The sequence below is a fragment of the Pituophis catenifer genome, unplaced genomic scaffold (assembly GCF_029215685.1).
Source record: "Pituophis catenifer annectens isolate HBS135680 unplaced genomic scaffold, rPitCat1.0.hap2 SCAF_4, whole genome shotgun sequence".
Lineage (NCBI taxonomy): Eukaryota > Metazoa > Chordata > Lepidosauria > Squamata > Colubridae > Pituophis > Pituophis catenifer.
The window spans coordinates 127,914,285-127,923,247 of NW_027256884.1; positions in this window are offsets into that span (position 1 = coordinate 127,914,285).

The following is an 8,963-nucleotide window of genomic DNA, read 5'->3' on the forward strand; positions in this document are numbered from 1 at the left end:
GACTGGGTGACTCTGTGCCAATAACTGGGAGATGGTGAGTTCTAGTTCCTCTTTAGGCATGAAAGCCAACTGGGAGACTTTGGGCCAATAACTGGGACATGGTGAATTCTAGTTCCACTTTAGGCATGAAAGCCGACTGGGAGACTTTGGGCCAATCACTGGGACATGGTGAATTCTAGTTCCACTTTAGGCATGAAAGCCGACTGGGAGACTTTGGGCCAATCTCCGGGAGATGGTGAGTTCTAGTTCTGCTTTAGGCATGAAATCCGTCTGGGAGACTTTGGTCCAATCATCAGGAGATGGTAAATTCTAGTTCCACCTTAGGCATGAAAGCTGGTTGGGAACCTTTGGGCCAATCTCTGGGAGGTGGTGAGTTCTAGTCCCACCTTAGGCATGAAAGCAGCTGGGTGACTTTGGACCAATCGCCAGGAGACTTGTGAGTTCTAGTCCCAATTTAAAAATGAGAGCCAGCTGGGTGACTTTGGGCCAGTCCCTTCTCTCTCAGCCCAACCCACCTTACAGGATTGTTGTTATAGGGAAAATAGGTGTATTGGATAGGTTTGCTGCCTGGAGTTATTTGCAGAACTAAGACAGAAAATAAATTTATTTATTTATTTATTGTTAAATTTGTATACCGCCCTTCTCCCTGAGGACTCAGGGCGGTGAACAGCCAAGTAAAAACATAAACTACAAACATTAAAATACAATTAAAAATATATATATAAATTTGGCCCCATGATTAAAAACAATAACAAACAATTAAAAACATTTTAAAAAATGTTAGGCCAGCCCGGCTTGCTGGAAAAAGAAGGCTTTAAGGGCACGGCGGAAGGTTATTTTTAAATAATTTCTTTGTGGTTTAGTGTGCTGTGCAAATGTCGTTTACGCAGTTTTTCTGAGTTTATGGTTCAGGATGTTGTATGAATCCGGCGAAAAGATTCATTTCATTCCGAGCGTTCCGTGCGAGTGGGATCCATCTTGGTAGTTCCGAAGAGTTCTAATAAACAAACACTGCAGACTTCAATCACAGGACAGAGGGGAACACCCAACCGATAACTTATCGGAAGAAATTGTACTTTATTCGGGATTGCTTAATTTGGCTTCCCTTCATCCAAGGTTGCGTAGAGAGTCTCCAAGCTCATGGCTTTGTGCCACCGGAGTGTTTTTCATGATAAATAAATACTGAGCTACCCCAACGGAGATTAGATTTCACCAGCTCCTTGGATGTTTGCCCAAGAACCAGGTGAAAAATAAAATAAAATGAAATAAAGAGAGATTTGCAGGCATTGGAGTTTTTATGGGCCAGCGTTAAATAAGGCAGAGGGGGTCGAGAGGAAAGCAAAAGACGCCTTCGGACTAACAATAAGGAAATGGAGATAAAGTGATTACATTTTGTAGGAACTGCAGTGGTAAAAAAAACACCCACCGATGTGGAATTACGGGAAATCCTCAAATTATGACCACAATTGAGCCCATTGCTAAGCGAGACAGTTGCGAAGTGAGTTTTTGCCCCATTTTACGACCTTCCTTGCCACGGTTGTTAAGCGAATCACTGCAGTTGTCAAATTAGTAATATGGTAGTTGGGAGAATCTGGCTTTATACAAAGAAAATATAAGAAAGATACAAATTATTTATTACTGCATATACTCACAGCGGCACGAATAGCCTTCGCTCAAAAATGGAAAGAGAAAGATATTCCAACTGAAGAGGAAATATTACTGAAAATCTTTAAGCGCGCAGAAATGGACAGACGTACTTTGGAACTTAAGGATAAAAGCGAAACTAAGTACTACAATATCTGGGAACAATTTTATGATTTGGATAGATAAGAAGAGGGTAGCCAAGACAAATGTATAGTGTTAGAACAAAAATATAGATGTTATTATAGATAAATGTATGTTTAAGAGATAAATAAATATAGAGAAATAAGGGAAAAAGTATTAATATCATATCATATTATGTTTAAATAATGAACAAAGCTTAAGAACTTAAGAACTATATGTTTATATGAGTACTAATATTACTGTAAAGTGACGGAAGATGTTTGGAACAAGTGATGTCATATCTATGTCTGGTGGCATAAGGTATTTTGTTGCGAGCAGAGGAGTGGAGGACTCTTCTCATGAAATATCTCTGGACTCACTCAATTATATTAATGTCCGATATGCAGTGTGGGTTCCAGACAGATGAGCTGTATTCAAGAACTGGTCTAGCAAAAGTTTTGTATGCTCTAGTTAGTAGTACAATATTACCGGAGAAGAAGCTACGCAAGATTAGGTTAACAACTCTTAATGCCTTTTTGGCAATGTTGTTACAGTGAGCTCTGGCTCTTAGATATTAGAGATGAGTACTCCAAGGTCCTTGACAAAGTGAGGGTCGTCTACAAGGTCGTATCTACCCAGCTTGTATTTTGTGTTCTGATTCTTTTTGCCGATGTGTAAGACAGAGCATTTGTTGGTTGAGATTTGGAGTTTGTTTGTTTGTTTGTTTATTTGATTTATATACCGCCCTGCTCCGAAGGACTCAGGGCGGTGAACAGCCACAGGATAAAAACACATAAATACAAAATTTAAAACTGAATAAAACCGAATTAAACAATTTGGCCGAAGACAGATTTAAAACACCCAATAAATTAAGAACAAATTAAAATTTGCGTTTTAAAAAGGGAAAAAAGGGAAAAATTAGGCCAGGCCAGCCTGATGGAATAAAAAGGTCTTTAGAGCACGGCGGAAGGTGCGGGGTTCTCCGAACTGCACAGAATCTTAGCTAGAGGTTCTACCGAACCCTTAGGAGCCCACCCCTGGACACGTTTAAGATAAAAATAAACTTGAAGGCTGAGGTTTTGCTTCCTAGTCAGAAAATGCCACCAAGAGCCTCCCACTGACTGGTTCGCTCGCACAGAGAGGGCCTCCTCAGGGTGCTGTCGGCCAGACAGTGCTGGCTGGCGACCCCCAGAGCGAGAGCCTTCTCTGTGGCAGCACCTGCCCTCTGGAATGACCTGCCCCCTGAGATACGCACAATACGCAGACCTCCGGACTTTTCATCGGGCCCTGAAAACACACTTATTCCATCTAGCCGGGCTGGCTGATCCCATCCTCTCAGTTTTAATTGATTCGGTTTTAATCGGGTTGTTTTAAACTTGGGCCAAAATTATTTAATTGTTTTTTAAAGTGTTTTTTAAATTATATATGTTATGTTTTATCTTGGCTGTACACCGCCCTGAGTCCCGCAGGAGAAGGGCGGTATAGAAATAAAATAAAATAAAATAAAATAAATAAATAAAATGTCATTTGCAATTGTGATGGAGGCTCTAGAAAGAGTGCAGAGAAGAGCAACAAAGAAGATTAGGGGATTGGCGGCTAAAATTTATGATGAACGGTTGCAGGAATTGGGCATGTCTAGTCGAATAAAGGACTAAGGGGTGACATGATAGCAGTGTTCGTATATTTGAGGGGTTGCCACAAAGAAGAAGGGGTCAACCTATTCTCCAAAGCACCTGACGGCAGATGAAGTAACACGTAAAAGACCAACCTAGAACTAAGGAGAAATTTCCTGACAGCAACGACAATTTTTTTTTTAAAATTTAATTTATATGCCGCCCTTCTCCGGAGACTCAGGGCGGCTTACAATGCGCTAAGCAATAGCCTTCATTCTTTTGTATATTTATACAAAGTCAGCTTATTGCCCCCACAAACTGGATCCTCAATTTACCTACCTTAGAAAGGATGGAAGGCTGAGTCAACCTTGAGCCTGGCGAGATTCGAACCTGCAGTAATTGCAGGCATCTGGTCTTAATAACCAGCTTAATAACAGGGTGCCTTAGACCACTGTACTACCAAGGTTCTTAACCAGTGGAAGAACTTGCCATCTGAAGCTGTGGGTGCTCCATTACTGGAGGTTTTCAAAGAGAGACTGGACAGCCATTTCTCTGAAATGGCATAGGGCCCTGATGATGGTGAACCTATGGCATGCGTGCCAGAGGTGGCACATGGAGCCATCTCTGCGGGCACGCGAGCCGACGCCCAGGTCAGCGCCACCACGCACGCCTGTGTGCCTCCCGCCGGCCAGCTGATTTTTGGGACTCTGTCGGGAGGCGCCTGTGCATGCGCGGGGTGGGGGGTTGGGCACACGTGTGTGGGGGGTAGTGGTGAAATCTAAAATTTGTTACTACCGGTTCTGTGGGCGTGGCTTGGTGGTGGTGGGGGTAATGTGACTGGGTAGGCGTGGCCAATTTTTTTTTTATTTTTACTTTTAAAACCATTTTTTCTACAACCTCTTTGGCGAAGAGCTTTCGAAAGGCTCTGACGATCCAAGCTGAGTTGCCTGATCGGCAGAGACTTTTTTTTTCTTTTAAATGCCTCTGACGATCAGGCAACTAAAATAAAATTCTTTTAAATCGAAATTTTAATCTGTTTTAAATGATTGGGATTTTTAATTGTCTCGGGCTAAATTATTTAATCTGGTTTTAATTATGTTTCTAACTTTTGTATGTATGTATTTTATTTTGTGCCTGTTCACCGCCCTGAGTCCTTCGGGAGTAGGGCGGTATATAAATTTAATAAAAAACAAAACAAACAAACAAAAACTCAGCTTGGATCGTCAGAGGCATTTAAAAGAAAAAAAAGTTTTTTTTTTCTTTTAAAAGCCTTGGATGATCCCAGCTGAGCCACACGATCATCAGAGGCTTTTTTTTTTTTTTTTACTTTTAAAAGCATTTTTTCGGCCGAAGAGGTTGTAGAAAGAATGCTTTTAAAAGTAAAAAAAAAGCCTCTGATGATTGTGCAGCTCAGTTGGGCATGGGGGGGGTGGGGGCAGGGATTTTTGCTACTGGTTGTCCGAACCACCCGCCTCCATCGCTACCGGATCGGGTGATCTGGTCCGAACCGGGAGCATTTCACCCCTGGTGTAGGGGGTCATGCACGCATGCACGAGGTGGGGTGGGGGTGCGGTGCCCCCCTGTGCCCTGTTTTTGGTCCCAGGAGGCTTCAGGGAGGCCTGCTAGCACCAAAACGGGGGTCGCATGTGCATGCGTGGGGGCGGGAAGAGCGTGTACATGCACTGGAGGTGGGGCCTGTGTGGGCCATTGCATTATGGGTGTTGGCACGCACGCTGTTGTGTGCGCCCACACGCTTCCAGTACCCAAAGAAAAAAAGCTTCGCCATCACTGGTTATAGGGTTTCCTGCTTGAGCAGTGGCGGGTTGGATTAGAAGACCTCCAAGGTCCCTTCCAACTCTGTTGTTCTTCTTTTAAAAAAAATAAATTTTATTAAGTTTTCCAAGTTAAAGTGAACATAAGACAAAAACATTGATTATACATAAAAACAAAAACCATACATTCCCCTCCCTCCCTCCCTCCCCCATTCATAACACTAAACATACAGACACGTCTATCCCGGCAGATAATATTCCTGCCCTCATTAATAAATAATTATGCCCACAACACAGAATAAAGTAAATAATCCCCAAATATGGTTTTCATACAATTATCTTTCAATCTAGATAAATATATCTCTCCTCATATTGACTTAGACCCTGATGTCAGCACTTCAACCTGCATTTACTCTAGTGCTGACATAAGAAGGAGAAGAGGGGGCAGCTGGCAAGAGGACGCTTGACTTCTCACCTACTTATTTTCCCTGAAGATAATATCCCCTAGGAGATGAGATGGGAGGGGGGACATTCCTGGGAGCTGAAGTAGTAGATATGGGGAGAGTGATTTGGAAGATGGCCAATGAGACGCAGAGAATTGGGGAACGGAAAGGGAAGGTTTGGGGTCAGGAAGTCAGTGTTGGCTACGCCACAATCGGGGACAGATTGTCATGCTTAATAAAAATGAAAGATTTCGTCAAAGACTATTCGTTTGGAAATGCAATTTATTTTATTTGAGATGACATCGAAACCTGACACCTGCCCTCATTAATAAATAATTATGCCCACAACACAGAATAAAGTAAATAATCCCCAAATATGGTTTTCATACCATTATCTTTCAATCTGGATAAATATATCTCTCCTCATATTGACTTAGGCCCTCACTTCATCTCAATCCTTTTATTCAACCACCGATACCAACGGTCCCAACTTTGAAAAAAATTCAGAATCCTCTTTTTCTTTCAACCTTATACGTCATTCTGTCCGCTTCAGCGCACTCTAATACTTTTATTTATAATTTGGGCACTAGCCGGTATCTCTTTTTCTTTCCACTGTTGGGCGAACGCTATTCTAGCTGCGACTAAAATATGTAGAGTGAGATACCATTTTTTTCTTACTCAGCCCCCCTCAACGACTCTGTGGTTCCGTATAGAGAGAAACCCTCGTTGCGTTGTGATCTCTGATTTCGGTCATCGCCAGGGCAGCACAATTAGCTACCATCATTCCCCGGCAGCCTGCTTTGCTGTCGTCTCTCAGCCCCATGAAGGAAAAAGAAACAAAACAAGAACCACACAGCAGATTTTGCAAAGATTATTTTTTTTTGACATTGCCAGTTTCCAAGCCAACCTTCCTCGGCGGATGATTCATGCAGATCAAGAATTCTCGGATGATTAAACCCAATGCTGCCGAAGGAGAATTGCACCGCTGCCTTCCCACCGAAATTACAAGGAGATTTAAGAGAAGTTTTTTTTAAAAAAAAAAAAAACCAGGAATCTCCCTATCTAACCGAATTGCTTCAAGAAGCTGCTGGAAGATCTACCATCCAGCTATCTGAATCCAGCGTCTTTTTTTTTTTTTAATTTGATTTATATGCCGCCCTTCTCCGGAGACTCAGGGCGGCTTACAATGCGTTAAGCAACAGCCTTCATCCTTTTGTATATTTATACAAAGTCAGCTTATTGCCCCCACAATCTGGGTCCTCAATTTACCTACCTTAGAAAGGATGGAAGGCTGAGTCGACCTTGAGCCTTGGCGAGATTCGAACCTGCAGTAATTGCAGGCAGCTGGTCTTAATAACCAGCTTAATAACAGGGTGCCTTAGACCACTGTACTACCAAGGCCTTGCAGGAACAACTCCCAGGATGCCCAGCCAGTTGGGACTTTTTTTGGGTGAGGAAGATTGGCACAGGGTGAATGGCAACATCCTTTACTTAGCTGATTTTTATCCCGTTTTTATTATTGTTTGTTAAAAAAACTCTAATATCTAATACTACTCCTATTTTCTCTGCAACAACAATCCTGTGAGGTGGGTTGGGCTGAGAGAGAGTGACTGTTTTCAAGGTCACCCAGCCGGTTTTCATGTTCGAAGGCTGAACTAGAATTCACCATCTCCTACTTCAGGGGTCGGCAACCTTAAACACTCAAAAGAGCCATTTGGACCCGTTTCCCCACAGAAAAGAAAACACCGGGAGCCACAAAACTCTTCCTGTGCCTGACTATTTCTTGAGCGGCCACAAAACTAGCATATATAGTTGAATTAAAGATTCTATTTTCTTCTATTTTCTTGGATTTATCCATGGTTGGCTTACCGGGGGTTGAAAAGCTTAATAAATTGCGCGTCGGTGTGTGTCACGCATTGACAGTTGTGATGCATATTTTCAGCGACAGGGAGCTGCAGCAGGGGGATGAAAGAGCCACATGTGGCTCCAGAGCCGCAGGTTGCTAACCCCTGTCCTAGTGATTGGCCCAAAGACACCCATCTGACTTTCATGGCTACGATGGGACTAGAACTCACTGTCTCCTGGTGATTGGCCCAGAATCAACCAGTTGGCTTGCATGCCTAAGGTGGGACTAGAACTCACCATCTCCTGGTGATTCCCTCAGTTATCCATCTGACTCTCATGGCTATGATGGGACTAGAATTCATTGTCTCCTGGTGATTGGCCCAAACCAGTGGTGGGTTTCTCCCGGTTCGGTCCGGTTCGGCCGAGCCGGTAGCGGTGACGATATGAGCGGTGGCGGTAGCGGTGACGCCCTCCCACCCCCCAACCCCCACGTTATTCTTACCTTTTATTTGGCCCCACCCCCAATCTATTGCTGCCTCCTGAGTCCCAGCTGATGACTACAGGGAAAAAAACTGTTTAAACTCTTGCCGCGGGGCTTCAAAGGGCCGTCCTACAGCTGATCAGTGTTAAAAGCAAACAAATGAGTCGGGTCGTAAGTGCAAGGACCGGTCGTAAGTGCGAGGACCTTCCAGAAATGACTCTGATCAGCTAGCCACGCCCACCTTGTCACATGACCTCCAAGCCACACCCACAAAATAAGCCACGCCCACAGAACCGGTAGTAAAAAAATTTAGAACCCACCCCTAGCCCAAACTCACCCATCTGACTTTTATATCTAAGGCAGGACTTGAACTCACCATCTCTGGGTTTCTAGCTTGGTAACTTAGCCACTTGACTAGGCCATACTGGCTCTAAGAAAGTTTAAGGCAGTTTTAAGGCAGGATTTGAGCAGTCCTCGGTTGGGCCTGCTGATTGTGAAAGTTGCAACCGATGATAATCTATGGCAGATTATCTATCGATTGAAATCACGACTGAAATCACGACTGAAATCATGATTGGAATCATGATTGAAATCACTAGTAAAAAGGCTTGATTTAAATCAATCTTTGAAGAGCAACGAACATCTCTGTTCCCGCAGCAGCTCTTTTTCTGACTCACCGTTGACTCACCGACAGTCCCATTCACTTTAAGGGGACGGCAAGTGATGCGGCAGACACACAACAAGGTGAGGGACGTGGCGGGCAGCAAGTGAGTGGATGCCCGCTAACAGGCGCTGCCATGATGGATCTGAAATGACAGGCGCACTTTAATATTATATTTATAAGCTGCTTAGAAAGTTTGCAAAGGTGGTTATTTTGCCGGTTCAGACCGGTTCGCCAGAACCGGTAGCGGAAAATGCAGGTGGCCCCACCCACCTGACCTGTCTCTATGCCATCCTATTTAGGCATGTTTTTGAGGCCGGGCGCATACGCGGGAGGCCGGGTGCATGCATGGATGGGGCGCGTGTAAGCGTGCGCTCACATTTG